We start from the raw sequence: 13733 nt of genomic DNA, 5'->3' as shown, positions 1-13733 counted from the left end.
GGGGAAAAAAATCAGCCCTGGTTGAGGACCAGATAGGAGAAATGAAGCAAAGAACACCGGCTAAATTTTGTACTGTCAATATCCAAATTAAAGCAGAATTGGGTCTTGAGTTGAGTTGGCTTTACTGAACTTTAGAGCCTGTGGGATGTCTCTGTGAAGCTGATGAATAAACAGGTGTGTACATGGTTTTATAGCCAAACACAGATAACTGAGCTCAAGATTAGAAATGGACTCATGAGTCTCCTTGGAAGAAAAGCTGTGACAAACCTAGACAGCATATTAAAAAGGAGAGACATTATTTTGCCAACAAATATCCATATAGTCAAAGCTATGGTTTTTCCAGTAGTCATGTATGCATGTGAGAGCTGGACCATAAAGAAGGCTGAGTGCTAAAGAATTGATGCTTTTGAACTGTAGTGTTGGAGAAAGCTCTTGAGAGTCCCTTGGACTGCAAGGAGATCAAACTAGTCAATCCTAAAGGAAATCAGTCCTGAATATTCATTGGAAGGACTGATGCTGAAGCTGAAACTCCAATATTTTGGTCACCTCATGCAAAGAGTTGACTCAATGGAAAAGACCCTGATGCTGGGAAAGATTGAAGGCAGGAGGAAGAGGGGATGACAGAGGATGAGATGGTTGGATGGCGTCACCAACTCAATGGACATGAGTTTGAGTAAACTCCAGGAGTTGGTGATGGACAGGGAGGCCTGGTGTGCTGCAGTTCATGGGATCGCAGACTCCAAAACAACTGAGCGACTGAACACCACCACAAACTTCAGTGGTATTATCTACAAAGGACAACCTTGTTTTTCCCAGGATGGAGACAGGAAACCATTCCAGGGATGTATTATGGCTTTGAAACTATAGGCTTCATACATGAGATAAGTTTACTCCAGAGAGGAAACTCGGCTGCCATCTGAACTATTTCAGCTTTAGATGAGCTGTCTTAAACCAAGTGACTATTTCAGAATTATTTCTGTCATCATCCTTGTTTGTGAAGTCTTTGTGAAATTTCCCTCCGATCAACTTGTACAAAGTAAAGAGAACTTTTTATGAATTACTTGTTCTGAACAGGGAGTAACAACACACTAAAGTCTTGCAGGTATGTTCTCCATAGCTATGAGTGTTAGTCGCTCAGTCACGTCTGACTCTTTGCAACCCACCAGGTTCCTCTGTCCATGATATTCTCCAGGTAAGAATACTGGGTGGGTTGCCACGTCCTCCTCCAGGGGATCTTCCCGACCCGGGGATCAAACCTGCATCTTTTAAGTCTCTTGAATTGGCAGGCGGATTCTTTACCACTAGCACCACCTGGGAATCCCATTCCCTCTAGCTTTTGGTCCCCAAAACTTCCCTAGAGCCTCATTATTTATTTTATAAAGGATGAAATAAAGCATAACGAGGCATTATAATTTCTTTTGTATAAATATCAGGACAGTTAAGAGAACAACCTGTGGAAGAGACACTTAACTGACCACAAAACATGTTTATTCTTGTAAAATTGTCAGGAAGAGCATGCCCAACTGGGGACCATGTTCCACCTTTGTTGAAGTGAGGCCAAGTGACAGATTCCCACTGGCTAAATGTGAAGAACTTCCGGACTGTGGCACCAGAAATATGTTTGCCATCTCTCCATCCCCTTACTCTGGTTTGCTGGCTGGATGCTGACATCCAGGAAGGGTGACCTTGAAAACCACCCTCAGAACATGAGTGGCACCAGGGAACAGAGTCCCCACCTCACCCCTACCTCCCTTCCAAGGATAGGAGAATCCTGCTTGGACTTCTCTAAAGTGAGAAACAAACATCTATGTCTTAAACCACTAATGTTATAGCCACTCATGGTATCTTCACTAACACAAATGTGTCTGAGTCAGGCCATGAACAACTCTTAGTAGTTTCCGGCCCAAATAATTTTTTTAAAAAGTTCACCCACCTGTTCAGTCAGTCAGTCACTTCAGTCGCTCAGTTGTGTCTGATTCTGCAACCCCATGGACTGCAGCATGCCAGGCTTCCCTGTCCATCACCAGTTTCGGAGCTTGCTCAAACTCACGTCCATTGAGTTGGTGATGCCACCCAACCATCTCGTCCTCTCTTGTCTCCTCCTCCTCCTGCCTTCAATCTTGCTCAGCATCAGGGTCTTTTTCAAATGAGTCAGTTCTCCAGGTGGCCAAAATATTGGAGTTTCAGCTTCAGCATCAGTCGTTCAATGAATATTCAGGACTGATTTCCTTTAGGATGGACTGGTTGGATCTCCTTGCAGTCCAAGGGACTCTCAAGAGTCTTCTCCAACACCACAGTTCAAAAGCATCAATTCTTCAGCGCTCAGTTTTCTTTATAATCCAACTCACATCCAAACATGACTACTGGAAAAACCATAGCTTTGACTAGATGGACCTTTGTTGGCAAAGTGATGTCTCTGCTTTTTAATATGCTGTCTAGGTTGATCATACCTTTTCTTCCAGGAAGCAAGCGTCTTTTTTTTTTTAATAGGAGACTAATTACTTTACAATATTGTAGTGGTTTTTGCCATACATTGACATGAATCAGCCATGGGTTTATGTGTGTTTCCCATCCTGAACCCCCCTCCCACCTCTCAGCAAGCGTCTTTTCATTTCATGGCTGCAGTCACAATCTGCAGTGATTTTGGACCCCAGGAAAATAAAATCTTTCACTGTTTCCACTGTTTCCCCATCTATTTGCCTTCAAGTGATGGGACCAGATGCCATGATCGTTGTTTTCTGAATGTCGAGTTTTAAGCCAACTTTTTTCACTCTCTTCTTTCACTTTCATCAAGAGGCTCTTTAGTTCTTCACTTTCTGCCATAAGGGTGATGTCATCTGCATGTCTGAGGTTATTGATATTTCTCCTGGCAATCTTGATTCCAGCTTGTGCTTCATCCAGCCCAGCGTTTCTCATGATGTACACTACATATAAGTTAAATCAGCAGGGTGACAATATACAGCCTTGACATACTCCTTTCCCTATTTGGAACCAGTCTGCTGTTCCATGTCCAGTCCTAATTGTTGCTTCTTGACTTGCATACAGATTTCTCAGGAGGTAGGTCAGGTGGTCTGGTATTTCCATCTCTTTCAGAATTTTCCATAGTTTGTTGTGATCCACACAGTCAAAGGCTTTGGCATAGTCAATAAAGCAGAAGTAGATGTTTTTCTGGAACTCTCTTGCTTTTTCAATGATCCAGTGGATGTTGGCAATTTGATCTCTGGTTCCTCTGCCTTTTCTAAATCCAGCTTGATCATCTGGAAGTTCATGGTTCACATACTGTTGAAGCCTGGCTTGGAGAATTTTGAGCATTACTTTGCTAGCATGTGAGATGAGTGCAATTGTGTGGTAGTTTGAGCATTCTTTGGTATTGCTTTTCTTTGGGATTGGAATGACAACAGAACTTTTCAGTCCTGTGGCTACTGTTGAGCAGCACTTTAGCATCATCTTTTAGGATTTGAAATAGCTCAACTGGAATTCCATCACCCACCTGTTACTGACACTGTATTGAACCAATGCTGTAATACTCATGATTTAATTGTAACATGCTTATGTATGGTTCAGAAATATCCCTTTATATGATAAAATATAGCGGTCACAAAATGAAGTAAATTCTTACATATGAGTTAGGGGTTTGGAGAATGCTCATTCTAAGATTTATTGGTATTTGTAGCACCCACTATAATCTGGGGCCTGGAAGATTGAAAGCAGCATCCTTGTCCTCAGGAAGCTCACTGTGGAGAAGAGGAAGCTTGTATACTTGTGCACATAAGGCGCTATGTAGGGAATCAGAGAGAGAGGGAGAGTGGGTCCGAGGATGCCCTCCTTTAGTTTGATTTTGACAACATCGAATCCATCCAGCTATTGACTCCACCATCCCATACTCCCCATGACAAAACATCTTTTCTCAGGTCAAACATATTTCATTTTTAACTGCAGTCAGCCCATACTCAAATGTATAGCTGGTGTGTCCAAGTAATGATTCAAACAGGACCCATGTGTTGCCTTCATTTTTATGTCTCTTATATTTAATCTTTCTGGAGTTATTTCCCCCCTCTCCTCCAGTAGCATATTGGGCACCTACCAACCTCGGGAATTAATCTTTCACTGTTATATCTTTTGGCCTTCTCATACTGTTCATGGGGTTCTTAAGGGAAGAATACTGAAGAGGTTTGCCATTCCCTTCTCCAGTGGACCATGTTTTGTCAGAACTCTCCACCATGACCTGTCCGTCTTGGGTGGCCCTATGTGGAATTGCTCATAGTTTCATTGAGTTATACGAAGCTGTGATCCATGTGATCAGTTTGATTAGTTTTCTGTGATTGTAGATTTCATTCTGTCTGCCCTCTGATGAATAAGGATAAGAGACTTGTGAAAGCTTCCTGATGGAAGGGACTGGCTGTGGGGGAATCTGGGTCTTGTTCCCAGGGCTGGGGCAGTACTCAATTAATCTTTAATCCAATATTCTGTTGATGGGTTGGGGCTGTGTTCCCTCCCTATTGTTTGGCCTGAGGCCAAACTAAGGTAAGGGTAATGGCAGTAATGGCGACCTCCCTCAAAAAGACTTAAAAAACCCTGCAGCAGGCCACTGTTGACGCTCCCCTCCCCTCCATCGGAGACTCCTGGACACTCACTGGCAAGTCTGGCTCAGTGTCTTGTGGGGTCACTGCTCCTTTCTCCTCGGTCCTGGTGTGCACAAGTTTTGTTTCTGTCCTCCAAGAGTCTGTTTCCCTAGTCCTGTGGAAGTTCTGTAATCAAATCCCACTGGCTTCCAAAGTAAAATTTATTTTCTTGGGTTCTAAAATCACTGCAGGTGGTGATTGCAGTCATGAAATGAAAAGACACTTGCTCCTTTATAGAAAATATGCACAACCTAGACAGCATATTAAAAAGCAGAGACATTACTTTGCCAACAAAGTCCGTCTAGTCAAGGCTATGGTTTTTTCAGCGGTCATGTATGGATGTGAGAATTGGACCATAAAGAAAACTGAGTACTGAAGAATCGATGCTTTTGAATTGTGGTGTTGGAGAAGACTCTTGAGAGTCCCTTGGACTGCAAGGAGATTCAACCAGTCCATCCTAAAAGAAATCAGTCCTGAATATTCACTGAAAGGACTGATGCTGAAGCCGAAACTCCAATATTTTGGGCACCTGATGAGAAGAACTGACTCATTTGAAAAGACCCTGATGCTGAGCAAGATTGAAGGCAGGAGGAGAAGGAGACAACAGAGGACAAGATGGTTGGATGGCATCACCAATTCAATGGACGTGAGTTTGAGCAAGCTCTGGGAACTGGTGATGGACAGGGAAGCCTGGCGTGCTGCAGTTCATGGGGTCGCAAAGAGTTGAACACGACTGAGCTGATACTCAATCTGGAACTTTCCTCCAGTCCCTTTGTTCCATAGAATTTCCCACATTCTGCATGTGATTCATTGCTTTCTCATGGTATCATTCACATTTTTCCTTTATTCTCTCTATTATATCTGCAGGCTTGAGTTTAGGCTTAGGTTCAAATTCTATGGCACTTGTGTATTTCAGGGTTTCCCCCCTACCCCTGAAATAATAAATTCAACAGTGCCTGTTCTCTAATTCTTTGGGGGACTAGATGACCATAATGATTAATTCATGTGTCCCCTTGGCTAAGTGAGGGATGGTGTTTTAGGTAACTGAGTTTGTGGTCATTTGTTTTGCAGCATCAGAAAGTGAACACATTCCCTTTCTCTTTCTAAACGGTTAATCATTTTGTGTTACTATCCTGTTTAAAAATATTTCATGGATTCCCCCTTCCCTGTAGGATAAAGCCCAAATTTCTTATCTTGGCATTCAATCCCTTCCCACCCAGACACTGGCTTCTCCTATTGGCCCCACCCCCTCACACTGCACTCCAGCCTCTGAGAACAAGTTGCAGATAGATAAACACCTTCTCCTTTCTCTCCCCTCCCTGGTCTTGCACTGCCCCAAACAGGCCACCTCCTTACTTGTCTTCTGAGCCTCAGCTCAGAAACATTGTCTTGCAGACCTTCCCTTGGACCTTAGATGTAGGTTAAATGTATATCCTTGGGCTCCTGACAGTATGTGGTCCACTGGAGAAGGGAATGGCAAACCACTTCAGGATTCTTGCCTTGAGAACCCCATGAACAGTATGAAAAGGCAAAATGATAGGATACTGAAAGAGGAACTCCCCAGGTCGGTAGGTGCCCAATATGCTAATGGAGATCAGTGGAGAAATAACTCCAGAAAGAATGAAGGGACGGAGCCCAAGCAAAAACAACACCCAGTTGTGGATGTGACTGGTGATAGAATCAAGGTCAAATTCTGTAAAGAGCAGTATTGCATAGGAACCTGGAATGTTAGGTCCATGAATCAAGGCAAATTGGAAGTGATCAAACAGGAGATGGCAAGAGTGAATGTCAACATTCTAGGAATCCGTGAACTAAGATGGACTGGAATGGGTGAATTTAACTCAGATGACCATTATATCTACTAGTGTGGGCAGGAATCCCTTAGAAGAAATAGAGTAGCCATCATGGTTAACAAAAGAGTCCGAAATGCAGTACTTGGATGCAATCTCAAAAATGACAGAATGATCTCTGTTCATTTCCAAGGGAAACCATTCAATATCACGGTAACCCAAGCCTATGCCCCAACTAGTAACACTGAAGAAGCTGAAGTTGAACGGTTCTATGAAGACATACAAGACCTTTTAGAACTAACACCCAAAAAAGATGTCCTTTTCATTATAGGGGACTGGAATGCAAAAGTAGGAAGTCAAGAAACAGCTGGAGTAACAGGCAAATTTGGCTTTGGAGTAAGGAATGAAGCAGGGCAAAGGCTAATAGAGTTTTCCAAGAGAACGCACTGAACACCCTCTTCCAACAACACAAGAGAAGATGCTACACATGGACATCACCAGATGATCAACACTGAAATCAGATTGATTATATTCTTTGCAGCCAAAGATGGAGAAGGTCTATGCAGTCAGCAAAAACAAGACCGGGAGCTGACTGTGGCTCAGATCATGAACTCCTTATTGCCAAATTCAGACTTAAATTGAAGAAAGTAGGGAACACCACTAGACCATTCAGGTAAGACCTAAATCAAATCCCTTATGACTATACAGTAGAAGTGAGAAATAGATTTAAGGGACTAGATCTGATAGACAGAGTGCCTGATGAACTATGGATGGAGGTTCGTGACACTCCTTGGAAGGAAAGTTATGACCAACCTAGACAGCATTTTAAAAAGCAGAGACATTACTTTGTCAACAAAGGTCTGTCTAGTCAAGGCTATGGTTTTTCCAGTGGTCATGTATGGATGTGAGAGTTGGACTGTGAAGAAAGCTAAGCGCCAAAAAAACTGATGCTTTTGAACTGTGGTGTTGGAGAAGACTCTTGAGAGTCCCTTGGACTGTGAGGAGATCCAACCAGTCCATCCTAAAGGAGATCAGTCCTGGGTGTTCATTGGAAGGACTGATGCTGAAGCTGAAACTCCAATACTTTGGCCACCTCATGTGAAGAGTTGACTCATTGGAAAAGACCCTGATGCTGGGAGGAATTGGGGGCAGGAGGAGAAGGGGATGACAGAGGATGAGATGGCTGGATGGCATCACTGACCCGATGGACATGAGTTAGGGTAAACTCCGGGAGCTGGTGATGGACAGGGAGGCCTGGCGTGCCGCAATTCATGGGGTCGCAAAGAGTCGGACACGACTGAGCGACTGAACTGGACTGGGCTCCCTCCTGAACCACATTTGTCACGCTGTGTTGTTACTATCTCTTGACTCAGCCGTCTTTGCCTGTTAGACCACAAGCTCCTGGCAGCCTGGACCATCACTAATCCGCCTTTGAACCATGGGCTCTCTGTGGGCTTGCTGTCACTGTGGGCTGAATAAAAATAGCCAGACTTCTCCTTGCTGTGCTTTCACAAGCCTCAGCTACCCTAGAGCAGAACTCCAGCTTCCTCCAAGTCGCCCTCCTGCAGGAACTCTGAGTCTGAGGTGGAGAATGTGCCATTTGAGAGCACAGCATCTGCACCCTCTCTGGCCCCCCTGCCCTTGGACATGGCTGGGAGCTTGGGGCTGGAGGAGGAGAGCCTGAGCCCAGTGGGATTTGGCAGGAAGCAGGGGAGAGTGACCTCCTTTGTCTTCCTGAACCTGCTGCTCTCAGACCTCTCTGAGGTCTGGAGTTCACATCAATGGACAAAGAATAGCTCCAGGAGCTTTGTTCTAGGTGATGAGATAAGCCACAGAAACCTGAGGAAAGGCTTGGTCATCAGTGATGCCACCAATGGGTGTCTTAATAGTGTTAGTCATGCAGTTGTGTCCAACTCTTTGCGATCCCATGGACTGTAGCCTGCCAGGCTCCTCTGTCCATGGGATTCTCCAGGCAAGAATACTGGAGTGGATTGCCATTCCCTTCCCCAGGGATCTTCCTGACCCAGGGATCAAACCTGGGTCTCCTGCATTTCAGGCAGATTCTTTACTGTTTGAGCTACAGGGAAGACCCTAATGGGTGTCTTGGGACAGGCTTTAGTCACCTGATTCCATCATCTCCAGCAGCAGCTCCCTTGCTATGGACAAATACAAAAGATCTTTATTCAGTCCCGTATAACTATATCTAGGGCTTCCTTGGTGGCTCAGATGGTAAAGAATCTGCCTGCAACACAGGAGACCCGGGTTCTATCCCTGGGTAGGGAAGATACCCTGGAGAAGGGAATGGCAACCCACTCCAGTATTCTTGTCTGGAGAATTCCATGGACAGAAGAGCCTGGTGGGCTACAGTCTATGCGGTTGGAAAGAATCGGACATGACCAACACACACACACACACACACACACACACACACACACACACACACACACAACTGTATATCAAAACACAGCTGCAGTTGGCACCTACAATTACATTGTTGATCCTATGTGGAAATTCAGGAACTGCTGTAAGCAAATAAGGGCGGAACTCCCATTTTCCCTTGTGACTACCCCAACTGACTTCTCCATCTCCGTCTTGCACTGTCAGTGGCCCCACAGACGTCCCTTTGAAGGCCCCATCAGATCTCTGTCCACAACCCAGCCATGAATGAACACGTCTGTCCCGCCGCCCCATAGCTGCTTCTGAAAGTTTTCTTTCATTTCTGCTGAAATATGTGTCCGACTAAAGAAAAAGCTTTAAATGAGGTTTAAAGACAAAAACACAAAAAGCCCAGCTTAATATTTGTATGCTGAATATTAGCCCATCACCACTGGAAACTCTCAGATAAAACAACTCATAATGAAAATGCAGCAAGACCCTTAAATGTAGCAATTCTAACGTTCACCTCTATTATTATAATAATAGGGGTCTCAAATGGAGCTGTTGAGAACAGTGGCTGCCCCTGACTAGAATTCAACCAGAAAGATCAAGAGAGTGCCCTAATTGCCTTTCTTCTCAGATCAAACAATTGACTTAATTCTCTAGGCCTACACACCGAAATGTGTTTGAGGAGATTCAAATAGGTTACTATGGAGGATTAGAGTTTTCTCGGCAGATTATACTTTTATGCCCTGTAGTTCATTGCTTGAAGTGTTAAGTAGTTTTGTCAAAATAAGCAGGGCTGGAAGGGTTTTTAGAATCTTACAAATCACACACTTGCTGAGTAACACAAGGGACATCTGCTTTCCACCCCCCACCTTTTTATTTTTTTAATTTAATGGTTGAGGTTTGGGGGGCAGAAATTAAGCATATTAAAGATTAGTTGAAAATTTCAAGAAGCATCACAGATAAGAGAAACACAAGCGTGGGGGTTTATTGTGTTTCGTCTTTCAAAAATTGTTTCACAAAAGGATGCAGCTGAAGAAGCCACATAAAGAGAAGGGATTTTCTTGTGAGCGCTTAACTGCCTGAAGTGAGAGTCCAGAGGGGCTGTGAAATCAGACCCTGGAGGCTTCTCTGTAGTGCCGTGCTAATCAGGGTTATTTTACTCCCTGGGACTTCATTTCTGCTTCAAGGAGTTGGTGGCAAAATAAGCTTTCATTTTCTCACAACAGCGCGTTCCCAGGAAAGGGCCCTTGTTCGGAAGTCCTCTGCGACATTCTGTCCTTGGTCCCACAGGTGGCTCAGCTGTCTTCCCAGGTAACCCGGGATTGCGCCCCTCCTTAATCAAAGGGCTGGTCAGTGAATTTACCCAGGTCATTAACTGCGTGGAGCTTGGGCGATTTGCACACTTCCCTCCCCTTCTTCAGTTCTCCTGGGCCATCCCTCATCAGCTAAGCTATGTGAGGTAGCTTGATTGAAGTTGCAACATTGCACAACGCAGCGCACGTGCGTGAACTGCCGACTGGATAAAGCCTGACAGTGACTGGACACTGGTGGGCAGACAGCCCCCGGAACCACAGGCGCTTCCAGATATGTTTTCGTCCAGCCTGGCACAGTCACGTCTGAGCTGGCCTTTCCAGGTTCTCCAGGCCTCAACTCCATGCACCGGGTGTTGGCAGGCGCTGGGAAAACATTCCTCAAGCTTTGATCTCCATCTCTACCTTGGGCCCGGTTCCATTGTCCTCAGCCACGTCTCTGCCCTCCCGTGTGTGAGGAATCTGCCAAGATGGCACCACTGGCCAATACTTGCAGACCGCCAACAGAGGCGCTCCCGGTACGGCCACATCCCGCAGTGTTCTGTGGGTTGGGAAAGCTCATAAGTTGTTTATTGCCTCCTCCCCCTGTAAGGAGGGAACTTGCTGGCAAACCTCAAGGCAGTTAACTGGTCAGTGTGGAGATGCAGGGCTGGCCCAGACTTGGGAGTGGGGGTGGCTAGTGGGAGTCAAAGGACCTGAGAGAAGGCAGGAAGCAGAGACTGGTGGGGCCGGCAGGTTCTCAGGGGCTGGGAGCAACTCGGGTGGTGGGAGAGGAAGATGGGCTACCGAACAGACAGCTGGGGGTGGGAATGAGGCGGCGAAAAGCCCAGGGGAGGTTAGGGGTCACTAAGTGCTGTGCGTTCAGCCTTGCAAACCTCCTCCTTCCGTGTCTCCCAAGAGAGCCTTAGTAAAACACCTATTGTTCAGTAATGAAAGGAAGACGGCAATGGAATAAACAGTGTTGAGTCGAGTGGGGAGAGAACTGGGACTGCACGCAGGGCCTCATCATATCTGGGTCACATCTCATCACCAAGGGGACTGGGGAGCTGCTTCCTTCCACTGTGAGCTTTATGTCGATACATCTCACTTCTGTTTGGGTCATTCCCATCCTGACTGAGGCCCAGATGGACCCTCCTGCCCTTTCGGTGCCCAAGCCTCAGCCTTTTCTGTATATAGAACATCTCTCCAGTAGAATCTCTGCACAAATTAAGTCCCTGGGTGGCATGGCAGCACTCAGATTGCTGAGAACCTCTGAGTGCCTTGGATTCAAGTGCAGAATGAATGCTTCCAGACAGGGGTCAACAAGCTTTCTGTGTAAAGGGCCAGATTGTACGTATTTGAGACTTTGCTGGCAGACAGGCGAAATTGAGAATATTATGTAGGTATTTATAGAACGGGAGAGAAAACACATTTTCCCAGATTTTACCGGTAAAAGTCAAAGCATTATAGACACTGAAATTTGAACTCCATATAATTTTCACATGCCACAAAATATGATTCTTCTTTTGATCTTTTTTCAGTTATTTAAAAGGGTAAAAGCCATTCTTAGCATGTGGGGTGTCTAAATAACAGGTGTGGGCTGCATTTGGCCCATTGGCTGTAATTTGCCAACCCCCGTTCCAGGAAGAGTGAAACGTGTCACTGTAACGGAAGCAGCGCTCGCAACACCCTGTTTTTCTCATGTTCACTGCAGACTTGATTGTGATGATCTGAATAAAAATGCTGGTCATCAAAGCATCTGTTCCCAAATCAATGCCTGCGATTCATAACAGGTAGGCAAAATGACAGAGTTGTAGAATTTTCAACTCTTCTTTCAGATGAGTAAGCTGAAGGCCCAAGTGCTTTGGTAATTAATGCTGGCCGATCCATTAAGCATGTGCCCTTTATCGGAAGTCTGCACCCGGGACCACGGTAGTGATCTTACACTTTTATGGCAGCATATGGTTTTCAAAGCACTTTAACATACAATATCTCATTAGATCTTCTTAACCCCCTCAAGAGGTAGAAGGGGTGATTATTATAACCCTTTTATGAGTGGAAAGAACCTAAACAAAACCAGGGCTTTAAGTAATTATGCAGCTGCCTCCAATCAGTTATGCACTGCTGGATGGAGGTTGGACCTCAGGTGTGGCTAGGAGCTGGGGATAGAGCAAAAAAGACAAACCTGGAGCTTTGGTCAAGAGGGGCAACCGCCCACAGAGAAAATAAAATAATCCTACTCACATGAAAAGAATTGGTACACCTAAAAAGATGAAAAAGAACTCCCTCTTTGAATATTTCCAGAAATATTTAGCCTTGTTTATTGTAACCCAAAAGCATATCTTAAGGTAAAAGCCTCCAAAAGCTGAATAAATCCCAAAGATAAAAAGAAGAGACATCAAGGTAATAATTATACTTCCAAAAACAGTCCCCGGATACTTCTAAGGGCCAGTACCTGGAATGCGTATTTTGTTATTATCATATATGTGAAGATCTTAGAGCAGGCAGCAAAGAGAATGCTAAGAAAATCACAGCTCACAGGTTGACCCTCAAGGAGAGTGTGAATTGGGACTCAAAGGCGGTGATAGTGGCCCTCACAGACCCGAATGAGATCACAGAGGTTTGGGACTTTGATGGGTGGCAGTGGGTTAGTGGCCCAGTCATCCGCAGCCTGCCTAGAGCCAGCTTCCTTCCGGGGAGAGGTCAGGGGAGCAAGGCCAGCCTGCTGCTGCTGTCTGCTTCTATCACAGCTGCGCAGCGACATCACACAAGCCCAGAGTCCTTTGAACACGGCTCCCAGGAACTGTCACTCAGTGACAGAGCTGGTGCTCTTGGAGGGTAGGAGTTAAGAGCAAGAACTCTCAAGTTGCACGAACCTGGGTTCAAATCCCAAGCCCTCCCCTTACTGACCTTCACCTTGGGAAGTCTGTCTTCATGTGGCAGTAGCTAAGTTGTATCTGACTGTTTGCGGCCCTATGGACTGTGACCCACCAGGCTTCTCTGTCCATGGGGTTGTCCAACTGGAATGGGTTGCCATTTCCTTCGCCAGGGGATCTCCCTGACCCAAGGATCGAACCTGGGTCTCTTGCTTTGCAGGCAGTCTCCACTGCATTGCAGGTAGAGTCTTTACTGACTGAGCCACCTGCAAAGCCCCCACCTTCATGTAGTTCATGGTTTATAAGAGAGGCTAACACAGTGGCTACATGGTTGGCCTGTGGGAAGCGCTAAGTGAGGTAGTTCCAGGCTATGCCTGGAACGTAGCCTGGGCTATTGCCATGGGCATTATTTATTAAGCCCAACAGCACATCTGAAACAGCTAATAATTCTCTGGAGAGGCAGCCTCATGGTGAAAGAAAGAACATTAGGCTAGGGTCCAAAAGGCTTGGGTTGCCCGTGAAATTCTGACCCTTGGGAGAGGTTAAATAACCTGAGGAAAGTCACTCCTGGAGCCTGAGCTGCTCCTCTCAGAAATGGGAGTTAATAATATCTATTTCACAAGGTCACTGGGAAGAGTAAGAAAGATAGGGTGCGAGATGGCTTTCTCCAGTGTATTATTACAGAGAGCCACAAAAATGTTCACATCGTCTCTCAACAAGCAATATATGCATGTTTATGTGTAGCCACATCTCGTTCCATAAAAGATTTGA

Source organism: Odocoileus virginianus, chromosome 14, assembly GCF_023699985.2.
Source record: "Odocoileus virginianus isolate 20LAN1187 ecotype Illinois chromosome 14, Ovbor_1.2, whole genome shotgun sequence".
NCBI lineage: Eukaryota > Metazoa > Chordata > Mammalia > Artiodactyla > Cervidae > Odocoileus > Odocoileus virginianus.
Note: the sequence above shows the minus strand (reverse complement) of the source record.